Genomic DNA, 13681 nt, shown 5'->3' with positions numbered 1-13681 from the left:
GACCAAGACAGGAATCAGTCATCTTGATTAATACCAACAATGACAGAACATTAACAGATACATTGATTGGCAATTAAAAGTATAAATACACATTGCTAAACAAAATTAGTAACAATGTGTAAATCAAGCAATAATCACAGGACAACATACTTGCATAAGATTTCTTAAAGAACACAATAAAGAGCTTAGAAGGAATTATCAGCCCACAGAGAGAAGCAGATAGTACTCTAGATTACCTTAACCAGTTTAATCCATAGCTTGCCTGTGTTAGAGACGACCATGTCAAAGATCACCCCAGGCCATACAGTCGAATATCACGGTGCCTATACCAATAACAACAACCACTGAGAAACAGCACACACAACATCCAATAGAAAACCTTAGACAGAACTCTAACCTTATATCCAACAGCCCAGGTATGCCACATAGCTGTGCGTTCAGGAACTCACAGCAGTGTTAACCATAATAAACAACACATGCAACCTCCAAGAGACCACATTAGACAGAACATTATGCATATATCCAACACAGCCAAATAGCTTGTGATAGCACCATACCCACAAGGACTTCAACCATATAGAAACAATACAAACCACTCCCAACACAACACTGCACACAAATACAACAACGGCTGACATCTCCTAAGCCCCCTAAAACCATCTACTAAGCCACAACAATTCATAGTACAGAAAATACAAACACTACATCTATTTGTCTGCTAAAGAGTTACTGTGGACTTTTCACTCGACAACCGTACTTGCAATTGCCTCATGCACAGATTGCTAGCATGACAATATGCATTCTAGTGCACCCAGACGGTACATACCCAAATTGGAAAAACAACTCCGACGACTTGCATCCATCACGAACTACCCCCTATCACGCTAATAGGACTGAGTCAAGCTCACAGAACCTCACCAACTCTCCTGATGACTCAACTTAGTTTGAAACAGGATCCTCAAGGTCTTGATGTCAGGGTACCAGAACTTTAGCAGTGCCTTACGGCCATGCTAATGTACAATATACAAAATTCTCTGACATAACATAGCATATCATAACATTCCCAGTTTAGTTCCACTTTTGGCTCTGTTTGTTAGTGTTAATGTTTCACCACCAAAATACGCTTTACATTTTTTTGATTAAAAACGCAATTCTTACCTTACTATTTCTTCTACATTTTTGTTTCTAAATTCTGTTATGTTTCCTCCCAATGTTCTTGCAAATTGCATGTATATAATGGGGCAGACAAACAACAAAAATACGCATTTTTCATGAGAATTCCCCAAAACAAAAACTTGCTGTTTTTTGTCAGTCTAGAAAAATTACACGAAAGATTTCGCTCTGCCATTTGGCATGAGATGACCTCAGTGGGTGGCAATGCTGGCTTACAGGGCTCACCTTGAACTTGACGGACAGAAAGATATCAAATACGGAATGTATTCTACTGCAATTTGAACAAAAGTGGTTGAGGATCAGTCAGAGAGGGGGATTAGTCTCTCTGTCAGTAGTGAGGCACCAGATCTCTCCTGTACCAGACGTGCTTAATCCAAATCATGGCCCTGGGCTAGAAGGCGACACCTGCGAATTCCCACTTATCTAGGATAATGGCGGCCTCCACCCAGGAGAGAACATGCGTGGTCTCATAAGCATAATGCTGCCTAAAAGTGTACATCAGATGAAAAGAAGCCTCATCCGTGCGGAAGCAGGACTTGTGCACATTGGGCATGGCGCTAATGCTCAAAGTGCCAACATAGCAGAAGTAACATCACACACCCTTTGACTGCCGATGAATGTTTGTCCCATATGGTCCTCGGCAGACTTCTTTTTGCAGCTGCGGGAAGGGCAAGCATGAACACTTGTGGAAGTAAATATGGCTCATATCACCTGGTTTGTAGTTTGGCATCACATTTGCGACAGAGTAAACCAGTTTGCCAAACTCTGAATCATGCTCATTGCTCCTTATTTCGCCGCATTCCTGACTTCATGACAATTGCGACTGAGGATAGCAAAGGCACTGCAAGAGACACCAAGGGGCTGTTCCTGAGCAGCAATTAATACCCCTAGCTACGCCTAATTAACAGCCATGGCCTTGAATTTGCATGGACAGGGTTTTACATTACCTCTTTTCAGCTCCATTTTGATGGGTTACATGATCAAGTGCATGTTGGACATGGCACAGCATTGAGGCATATAGATGTGATTTGGTCATTTTTGTCAGCAACTGCATCAGGAAGACCCAGTGAAAATGTTAGGAGCGTCTTGACACCTACAGTGGCATTCTGGGGCTAGGAGGCATTCGCTTCACACAGTGCACTATACATGACAATTGATTCATAAATAATCGCATGCACCAGAGACCTTGTTAGAGCGTCCTTGGAATATGAGCCTGAGGAACCAATGGCTGAGATACATTCAAACATTTCATCCCTTTTTTTCCCTGTAATGTGGAACTGGCTTTCATCCTTCTGTGAGCCCTAATGAATATTAAAAGTGAGGTGGTGCAAGCTGTTATTGGCCTTCGTACATCAGGCCCACACATGTAACCCAGCATGTGACCCGTCCTGCATGGACGGCAATTCACCGAAATGCCAGGGGTAGCGGAAGTGACATCATACGCCCTTTGACCTCCACTTTCACACACACACACACACATACACACACATTCACACATATACACTCACACACAAACCCACTCTCACCCGCAAGCACGCGCATAACATACATTTGAAAGCGTTTTTTTACTTACCTCAGCTGCCGTGGAAGGGCACATTCGAGCTTATTGTACTTCATTTGCATTACACTATTAGTGAATAATTAATTTTATTTATTCACTATTATTGTAATAAAAAAATAAAGAGAGTGGGCCCCAATTGCCCAGGTGTTCCTGGCACAGAATTGACCAATTCTGAGGCCAGGGGTCCCAAAGGCAGTGTTAAGGGTAGCAAGGGCAAGCCAGGGGTCGCAGTGACCCTAAATGACGTCCATTCTGCGCTGGCCCGAATTTAGACTATACTATTTCCCCGAGGTTGCACTCTTTGCACAGGTCACTGGTGCCTTCTGCGTTAATCATTTTTTGCTGCCCTTTAGGAATGAAGCCTGCAAAAGACTGATTTAAACACACAAGGCAGCGGGAAACAGTTATTGGTGTACAGCATGCGATTTAATACATTGAGGCTGCGAAGAACCAAAGGATAATCCAGAGTTGATAAAAAAAAGGCCTTATTGAAGATACAGGGAATTATAGAGCTGCACGGCATTGACAGGGCGGAATTCCGACCCTATAATCAGAGAGCACTTACCAAGGGTCCACTTGATAAGAACTATCTGTCGAGAGTGCATGGAAGGAATGTTGAATGTAATTGAATTCTTGTGGCGAGAGAACTAAAAGAACAGTGCGCACTATCCCTGTGCCGCTCTACACAAAGACGCCATTTTATGGGGCGCAGCACAAGGGCACCATGACCACAGCATGATATTAGTCTCTACCTGATAACTTTGACATGGTTCATGGGCTAACCTGACATCCTCTGCATAATTCTTGTTCTCTTGTGTTTTCGCGGTTTAGTTCTTGTTTCTACAAATTGACTACAGTGTGATGCCCTTGAGTTAAACACTCCCTAGTGGCAGATGTCAGCATGCGTCTTTTTACATGTTGACCATATCATGGCTCCTCTCAAGGACCAGCAGTTACGTCACTCATGTTCCCAGCTTTTGATATTTGTGCAATTCTTCTCAACTGATGGTCTATGCGTGTTCCTGGTCAGGGCGCTTGTTCCTTGGCTGGGAGATGGTTAATCTCACTTTTTGACCGTGTGATGATTTTTTTCACCTCTGTTGTCCTCAGCACGATTGTGTTCTACCCGGATGACCTCAGCATGCGCTTGCTCTATATCACGGGCCAACATTACTCCTTCCCTGTCGGTTGACTGGTGCATGGTTGTTGTTCTCATCTGCTAAAATTAGGTCTGAATGTTTTTATTGATATCATAACAGAACAACCAGCACAGCAGGTCAACACAAGTAATACTACATTGCAAGCTAGGAAAGAAGAACAAACTCATTTATCAGAAATGCTCAGAATTTTTCAAAACTAATATTCACTCAATGCAAGGGCCTGATTTAGAGTTTGGTGGAAGGGTTACTCTGTCACTAAATCCATTAAATCCTAAGGCGCTTATAATTAGATGGGTGGGATGTCCGTCACATTTGTGACACAGTGCCTGTCCACCGTACTCTAGTAAATACCCTATTACTAGAAACATGTAATTTGAAAGACAAGTGGGTCAAGGGCACAGGCTGGGCCTAGAGGAATACATGAGTGGAGGAAAAGAAAACATAGCGGTAGTGAGGTGACTGAGATACAATATTTATTATCAAAAAGCCACAAGTTTAAACAACACAAATGTTGTTCCCCCACTATCCATGCCACATCTTGTGTTTACAGTAACCCAAATCCAATGGGGACAAATGACAAAGTATCAAAAACAATGAGAGGAGTATCCCCTATGAGGTTGAAGAACAGACGTATCTGGAGGACCGGTTTTTGGCAAAAAGGAGGAAATTCATCCTTTTGTTTAAAACCCCTCACTCACCACCTAGTGGTGATATGCTTCATCATCGGGGTCCACCTTGGCGTCCTAGCGACACCAAGGTGTGCTGCGACACCTGGACTACAGTGGAGCGGGTTGTGACTGTGGGTGCAAAAAAATAAATGTTAAAAATTGTCCTGGTTGTACTCAAAAAATTAATTTTAATTGTAGAGCAACTGAACAATGTTTAAAAATATAAGGGCGAGATCCTGGTAGGGGGGTTACGACCAAAGGGATCTCTATATGTGTTGAGTGGTCAACATGTTTCTACCTTAAGGGCTATTGCCCGGTATTCGTCAGGACCAGAGTAACAGGAGGACAGGAGGTGCGTGCTCCCTAAAAAGCACACCCGTTCCTTGATCCCCTGTGTGCCTACTGGCAAACATGGCCAGTGGTAAGTGCTGCACAATACAATAAATGGGCAGGCGAATAAGCAAAAAAGACCTGTAGGGAGAGAAGAATGGGTAAAAAACAATCAGGTATTGAGTGATTGACTTACTCTCCTGTAACGTCGTGCAGTTTCTCAGTGAAATGGAAATATAGTGCCAAAAGAAGGGGGGGGTGGTCTCCAGATAAACATAATACCGTCGTGATGGAGTGAGATATTAGTCAACATCTAAGTCAAGGAGTAGGTGCACACGAGTTGCATGCAGTGTAAACACGACACTGCTGGATAATTATATCGAGTATATAAAGTGCCGGTATCGAGGAAATACTATGGATCGTATTTATCACGTGGTGCCTTTGCTACTTGCAGGGTGATAAGTAACATAACGGTTCCTCTGCCATTGTGGGTGAATATAAGGTGGGGTGATCTAAGGCATAGCGGTAACTCGGTGGTGCTATATGTATTTTGACAGCATCTGACTCGTACATGCGAGTGAATCACAATTAATTAACATACATGACGAACATACATGTAACACTGAGGGACAAACATCAGCCAAAATGGCATAAAACTGGGCTTACTCGGATAAGAGCTCTCAGCGCTTCAACGGGCAGGGCGTAGGGTCAATGCCTATAGCGTAACATATTTCTGTAAGGTTAAAGAAAGCGCGGGCGTTGTAAATCTCTGTGCCGCTCAAGGCGTTCTAAGAATGGTGAGCGGTGCCCTCGTGGACCCGGTACTAGATAGTGTACCCGGGTGCTAGTATCGGGATTCTACTTACAGTTACTGGCATGGGAGATCAGGTTTCGACCTACTCCTCGCGTCCTCTGCTCGGCTAGTAATTGCGAGGGCAGCTGGACGCGGTAAAGAGGAGTTGGCCGTTTCCGCATTCGGGCGCGGCCTGGGCGGGTATGGGGGCGGGGCTTGCAGTACGTCATGGCGTGCTGTCGGTAGCTAGGCTACCGTAGGGAAACAAACAGCAGGTTAGGTTGTTACAAAACTCAGGACAGGTTAGGTAGGCTCGCGGAGCTACTCCGCAATGCTGCCATCGATGTAAATGTAGCGTGAAATGCACGTCAAGGCATGTAGTGTAGAAGTTAATTACACAGCCTAGTGAATTCAAAGAGATAAGGAAGGAATACATTGCTGGCCTGCAAGCCCCGCCCCCATACCCGCCCAGGCCGCGCCCGAATGCGGAAACGGCCAACTCCTCTTTACCGCGTCCAGCTGCCCTCGCAATTACTAGCCGAGCAGAGGACGCGAGGAGTAGGTCGAAACCTGATCTCCCATGCCAGTAACTGTAAGTAGAATCCCGATACTAGCACCCGGGTACACTATCTAGTACCGGGTCCACGAGGGCACCGCTCACCATTCTTAGAACGCCTTGAGCGGCACAGAGATTTACAACGCCCGCGCTTTCTTTAACCTTACAGAAATATGTTACGCTATAGGCATTGACCCTACGCCCTGCCCGTTGAAGCGCTGAGAGCTCTTATCCGAGTAGGCCCAGTTTTATGCCATTTTGGCTGATGTTTGTCCCTCAGTGTTACATGTATGTTCGTCATGTATGTTAATTAATTGTGATTCACTCGCATGTACGAGTCAGATGCTGTCAAAATACATATAGAGCGGTAACTGCAAACACAACAATGATGGACAGAATGTGGATCAATGTCACACATTCACCCCAGTCCAAAGATCTGGGCCCAAATCCATCGTTTTTCCACTCCACACCACCCTGGGTTAGACAATGGCGATATGCAAATCAGCGCTGACCCTGTGCCCCATGGGAACAGTCCAGTCCGAACTACAAAAGCCATGTCCTTCCCAGAACGGAAACAAGCATCCGAGGACCGGCCCGGTTTCGAGGTAACACCTCTCTTCAGCCCGGCTAGCTTGATTCCAGTGGTGTGGAGTAACTGGGACTCACGTCTGAGCATCCCCAGTACACTTAGAGCGGTAACTGCAAACACAACAATGATGGACAGAATGTGGATCAATGTCACACATTCACCCCAGTCCAAAGATCTGGGCCCAAATCCATCGTTTTTCCACTCCACACCACCCTGGGTTAGACAATGGCGATATGCAAATCAGCGCTGACCCTGTGCCCCATGGGAACAGTCCAGTCCGAACTACAAAAGCCATGTCCTTCCCAGAACGGAAACAAGCATCCGAGGACCGGCCCGGTTTCGAGGTAACACCTCTCTTCAGCCCGGCTAGCTTGATTCCAGTGGTGTGGAGTAACTGGGACTCACGTCTGAGCATCCCCAGTACACTTAGAGCGGTAACTGCAAACACAACAATGATGGACAGAATGTGGATCAATGTCACACATTCACCCCAGTCCAAAGATCTGGGCCCAAATCCATCGTTTTTCCACTCCACACCACCCTGGGTTAGACAATGGCGATATGCAAATCAGCGCTGACCCTGTGCCCCATGGGAACAGTCCAGTCCGAACTACAAAAGCCATGTCCTTCCCAGAACGGAAACAAGCATCCGAGGACCGGCCCGGTTTCGAGGTAACACCTCTCTTCAGCCCGGCTAGCTTGATTCCAGTGGTGTGGAGTAACTGGGACTCACGTCTGAGCATCCCCAGTACACTTAGAGCGGTAACTGCAAACACAACAATGATGGACAGAATGTGGATCAATGTCACACATTCACCCCAGTCCAAAGATCTGGGCCCAAATCCATCGTTTTTCCACTCCACACCACCCTGGGTTAGACAATGGCGATATGCAAATCAGCACTGACCCTGTGCCCCATGGGAACAGTCCAGTCCGAACTACAAAAGCCATGTCCTTCCCAGAACGGAAACAAGCATCCGAGGACCGGCCCGGTTTCGAGGTAACACCTCTCTTCAGCCCGGCTAGCTTGATTCCAGTGGTGTGGAGTAACTGGGACTCACGTCTGAGCATCCCCAGTACACTTAGAGCGGTAACTGCAAACACAACAATGATGGACAGAATGTGGATCAATGTCACACATTCACCCCAGTCCAAAGATCTGGGCCCAAATCCATCGTTTTTCCACTCCACACCACCCTGGGTTAGACAATGGCGATATGCAAATCAGCGCTGACCCTGTGCCCCATGGGAACAGTCCAGTCCGAACTACAAAAGCCATGTCCTTCCCAGAACGGAAACAAGCATCCGAGGACCGGCCCGGTTTCGAGGTAACACCTCTCTTCAGCCCGGCTAGCTTGATTCCAGTGGTGTGGAGTAACTGGGACTCACGTCTGAGCATCCCCAGTACACTTAGAGCGGTAACTGCAAACACAACAATGATGGACAGAATGTGGATCAATGTCACACATTCACCCCAGTCCAAAGATCTGGGCCCAAATCCATCGTTTTTCCACTCCACACCACCCTGGGTTAGACAATGGCGATATGCAAATCAGCACTGACCCTGTGCCCCATGGGAACAGTCCAGTCCGAACTACAAAAGCCATGTCCTTCCCAGAACGGAAACAAGCATCCGAGGACTGGCCCGGTTTCGAGGTAACACCTCTCTTCAGCCCGGCTAGCTTGATTCCAGTGGTGTGGAGTAACTGGGACTCACGTCTGAGCATCCCCAGTACACTTAGAGCGGTAACTGCAAACACAACAATGATGGACAGAATGTGGATCAATGTCACACATTCACCCCAGTCCAAAGATCTGGGCCCAAATCCATCGTTTTTCCACTCCACACCACCCTGGGTTAGACAATGGCGATATGCAAATCAGCGCTGACCCTGTGCCCCATGGGAACAGTCCAGTCCGAACTACAAAAGCCATGTCCTTCCCAGAACGGAAACAAGCATCCGAGGACCGGCCCGGTTTCGAGGTAACACCTCTCTTCAGCCCGGCTAGCTTGATTCCAGTGGTGTGGAGTAACTGGGACTCACGTCTGAGCATCCCCAGTACACTTAGAGCGGTAACTGCAAACACAACAATGATGGACAGAATGTGGATCAATGTCACACATTCACCCCAGTCCAAAGATCTGGGCCCAAATCCATCGTTTTTCCACTCCACACCACCCTGGGTTAGACAATGGCGATATGCAAATCAGCGCTGACCCTGTGCCCCATGGGAACAGTCCAGTCCGAACTACAAAAGCCATGTACTTCCCAGAACGGAAACAAGCATCCGAGGACCGGCCCGGTTTCGAGGTAACACCTCTCTTCAGCCCGGCTAGCTTGATTCCAGTGGTGTGGAGTAACTGGGACTCACGTCTGAGCATCCCCAGTACACTTAGAGCGGTAACTGCAAACACAACAATGATGGACAGAATGTGGATCAATGTCACACATTCACCCCAGTCCAAAGATCTGGGCCCAAATCCATCGTTTTTCCACTCCACACCACCCTGGGTTAGACAATGGCGATATGCAAATCAGCGCTGACCCTGTGCCCCATGGGAACAGTCCAGTCCGAACTACAAAAGCCATGTCCTTCCCAGAACGGAAACAAGCATCCGAGGACCGGCCCGGTTTCGAGGTAACACCTCTCTTCAGCCCGGCTAGCTTGATTCCAGTGGTGTGGAGTAACTGGGACTCACGTCTGAGCATCCCCAGTACACTTAGAGCGGTAACTGCAAACACAACAATGATGGACAGAATGTGGATCAATGTCACACATTCACCCCAGTCCAAAGATCTGGGCCCAAATCCATCGTTTTTCCACTCCACACCACCCTGGGTTAGACAATGGCGATATGCAAATCAGCGCTGACCCTGTGCCCCATGGGAACAGTCCAGTCCGAACTACAAAAGCCATGTCCTTCCCAGAACGGAAACAAGCATCCGAGGACCGGCCCGGTTTCGAGGTAACACCTCTCTTCAGCCCGGCTAGCTTGATTCCAGTGGTGTGGAGTAACTGGGACTCACGTCTGAGCATCCCCAGTACACTTAGAGCGGTAACTGCAAACACAACAATGATGGACAGAATGTGGATCAATGTCACACATTCACCCCAGTCCAAAGATCTGGGCCCAAATCCATCGTTTTTCCACTCCACACCACCCTGGGTTAGACAATGGCGATATGCAAATCAGCGCTGACCCTGTGCCCCATGGGAACAGTCCAGTCCGAACTACAAAAGCCATGTCCTTCCCAGAACGGAAACAAGCATCCGAGGACCGGCCCGGTTTCGAGGTAACACCTCTCTTCAGCCCGGCTAGCTTGATTCCAGTGGTGTGGAGTAACTGGGACTCACGTCTGAGCATCCCCAGTACACTTAGAGCGGTAACTGCAAACACAACAATGATGGACAGAATGTGGATCAATGTCACACATTCACCCCAGTCCAAAGATCTGGGCCCAAATCCATCGTTTTTCCACTCCACACCACCCTGGGTTAGACAATGGCGATATGCAAATCAGCGCTGACCCTGTGCCCCATGGGAACAGTCCAGTCCGAACTACAAAAGCCATGTCCTTCCCAGAACGGAAACAAGCATCCGAGGACCGGCCCGGTTTCGAGGTAACACCTCTCTTCAGCCCGGCTAGCTTGATTCCAGTGGTGTGGAGTAACTGGGACTCACGTCTGAGCATCCCCAGTACACTTAGAGCGGTAACTGCAAACACAACAATGATGGACAGAATGTGGATCAATGTCACACATTCACCCCAGTCCAAAGATCTGGGCCCAAATCCATCGTTTTTCCACTCCACACCACCCTGGGTTAGACAATGGCGATATGCAAATCAGCGCTGACCCTGTGCCCCATGGGAACAGTCCAGTCCAGTCCGAACTACAAAAACGATGGATTTGGGCCCAGATCTTTTGACTGGGGGAGTGTGTGACATTGATCCACATTCAGTCCATCACTTGTTGTTTTTTGCAATTGCCGCCCTAAGTGCGCTGGGGATGCCCAGACGTGGGTCCCAGGCACTCCACACCACTTGGAGTCAAGCTAGCCGGGCTGAAGAGAGGTGTTACCTCGAAACCGGTCCGGTCCTCGGATGCTTGATTCCGGTCTGGGAAAGATATGGCTGTTGTAGTTCGGACTGGACTGTTCCCATGGGGCAACAGGGTCAGAGCTGATTTGCATAAAGCCATTATCTGACCCAGGGTGGTGTGGAGTGCAAAAAAACGATGGATTTGGGCCCAGATCTTTTGACTGGGGGAGTGTGTGACATTGATCCACATTCAGTCCATCACTTGTTGTTTTTTGCAATTGCCGCCCTAAGTGCGCTGGGGATGCCCAGACGTGGGTCCCAGGCACTCCACACCACTTGGAGTCAAGCTAGCCGGGCTGAAGAGAGGTGTTACCTCGAAACCGGTCCGGTCCTCGGATGCTTGATTCCGGTCTGGGAAAGATATGGCTGTTGTAGTTCGGACTGGACTGTTCCCATGGGGCAACAGGGTCAGAGCTGATTTGCATAAAGCCATTATCTGACCCAGGGTGGTGTGGAGTGCAAAAAAACGATGGATTTGGGCCCAGATCTTTTGACTGGGGGAGTGTGTGACATTGATCCACATTCAGTCCATCACTTGTTGTTTTTTGCAATTGCCGCCCTAAGTGCGCTGGGGATGCCCAGACGTGGGTCCCAGGCACTCCACACCACTTGGAGTCAAGCTAGCCGGGCTGAAGAGAGGTGTTACCTCGAAACCGGTCCGGTCCTCGGATGCTTGATTCCGGTCTGGGAAAGATATGGCTGTTGTAGATCGGACTGGACTGTTCCCATGGGGCAACAGGGTCAGAGCTGATTTGCATAATGCCATTATCTGACCCAGGGTGGTGTGGAGTGCAAAAAAACGATGGATTTGGGCCCAGATCTTTTGACTGGGGGAGTGTGTGACATTGATCCACATTCAGTCCATCACTTGTTGTTTTTTGCAATTGCCGCCCTAAGTGCGCTGGGGATGCCCAGACGTGGGTCCCAGGCACTCCACACCACTTGGAGTCAAGCTAGCCGGGCTGAAGAGAGGTGTTACCTCGAAACCGGTCCGGTCCTCGGATGCTTGATTCCGGTCTGGGAAAGATATGGCTGTTGTAGTTCGGACTGGACTGTTCCCATGGGGCAACAGGGTCAGAGCTGATTTGCATAAAGCCATTATCTGACCCAGGGTGGTGTGGAGTGCAAAAAAACGATGGATTTGGGCCCAGATCTTTTGACTGGGGGAGTGTGTGACATTGATCCACATTCAGTCCATCACTTGTTGTTTTTTGCAATTGCCGCCCTAAGTGCGCTGGGGATGCCCAGACGTGGGTCCCAGGCACTCCACACCACTTGGAGTCAAGCTAGCCGGGCTAAAGAGAGGTGTTACCTCGAAACCGGTCCGGTCCTCGGATGCTTGATTCCGGTCTGGGAAAGATATGGCTGTTGTAGTTCGGACTGGACTGTTCCCATGGGGCAACAGGGTCAGTGCTGATTTGCATAAAGCCATTATCTGACCCAGGGTGGTGTGGAGTGCAAAAAAACGATGGATTTGGGCCCAGATCTTTTGACTGGGGGAGTGTGTGACATTGATCCACATTCAGTCCATCACTTGTTGTTTTTTGCAATTGCCGCCCTAAGTGCGCTGGGGATGCCCAGACGTGGGTCCCAGGCACTCCACACCACTTGGAGTCAAGCTAGCCGGGCTGAAGAGAGGTGTTACCTCGAAACCGGTCCGGTCCTCGGATGCTTGATTCCGGTCTGGGAAAGATATGGCTGTTGTAGTTCGGACTGGACTGTTCCCATGGGGCAACAGGGTCAGAGCTGATTTGCATAAAGCCATTATCTGACCCAGGGTGGTGTGGAGTGCAAAAAAACGATGGATTTGGGCCCAGATCTTTTGACTGGGGGAGTGTGTGACATTGATCCACATTCAGTCCATCACTTGTTGTTTTTTGCAATTGCCGCCCTAAGTGCGCTGGGGATGCCCAGACGTGGGTCCCAGGCACTCCACACCACTTGGAGTCAAGCTAGCCGGGCTGAAGAGAGGTGTTACCTCGAAACCGGTCCGGTCCTCGGATGCTTGATTCCGGTCTGGGAAAGATATGGCTGTTGTAGTTCGGACTGGACTGTTCCCATGGGGCAACAGGGTCAGAGCTGATTTGCATAAAGCCATTATCTGACCCAGGGTGGTGTGGAGTGCAAAAAAACGATGGATTTGGGCCCAGATCTTTTGACTGGGGGAGTGTGTGACATTGATCCACATTCAGTCCATCACTTGTTGTTTTTTGTCAAAATACATATAGCACCACCGAGTTACCGCTATGCCTTAGATCACCCCACCTTATATTCACCCACAATGGCAGAGGAACCGTTATGTTACTTATCACCCTGCAAGTAGCAAAGGCACCACGTGATAAATACGATCCATAGTATTTCCTCGATACCGGCACTTTATATACTCGATATAATTATCCAGCAGTGTCGTGTTTACACTGCATGCAACTCGTGTGCACCTACTCCTTGACTTAGATGTTGACTAATATCTCACTCCATCACGACGGTATTATGTTTATCTGGAGACCACCCCCCCCTTCTTTTGGCACTATATTTCCATTTCACTGAGAAACTGCACGACGTTACAGGAGAGTAAGTCAATCACTCAATACCTGATTGTTTTTTACCCATTCTTCTCTCCCTACAGGTCTTTTTTGCTTATTCGCCTGCCCATTTATTGTATTGTGCAGCACTTACCACTGGCCATTTTTGCCAGTAGGCACACAGGGGATCAAGGAACGGGTGTGCTTTTTAGGGAGCACGCACCTC

The sequence above is a fragment of the Lissotriton helveticus genome, chromosome 3_1 (genome assembly GCF_964261635.1).
Source record: "Lissotriton helveticus chromosome 3_1, aLisHel1.1, whole genome shotgun sequence".
Classification (NCBI taxonomy): domain Eukaryota; kingdom Metazoa; phylum Chordata; class Amphibia; order Caudata; family Salamandridae; genus Lissotriton; species Lissotriton helveticus.
Note: the sequence above shows the minus strand (reverse complement) of the source record.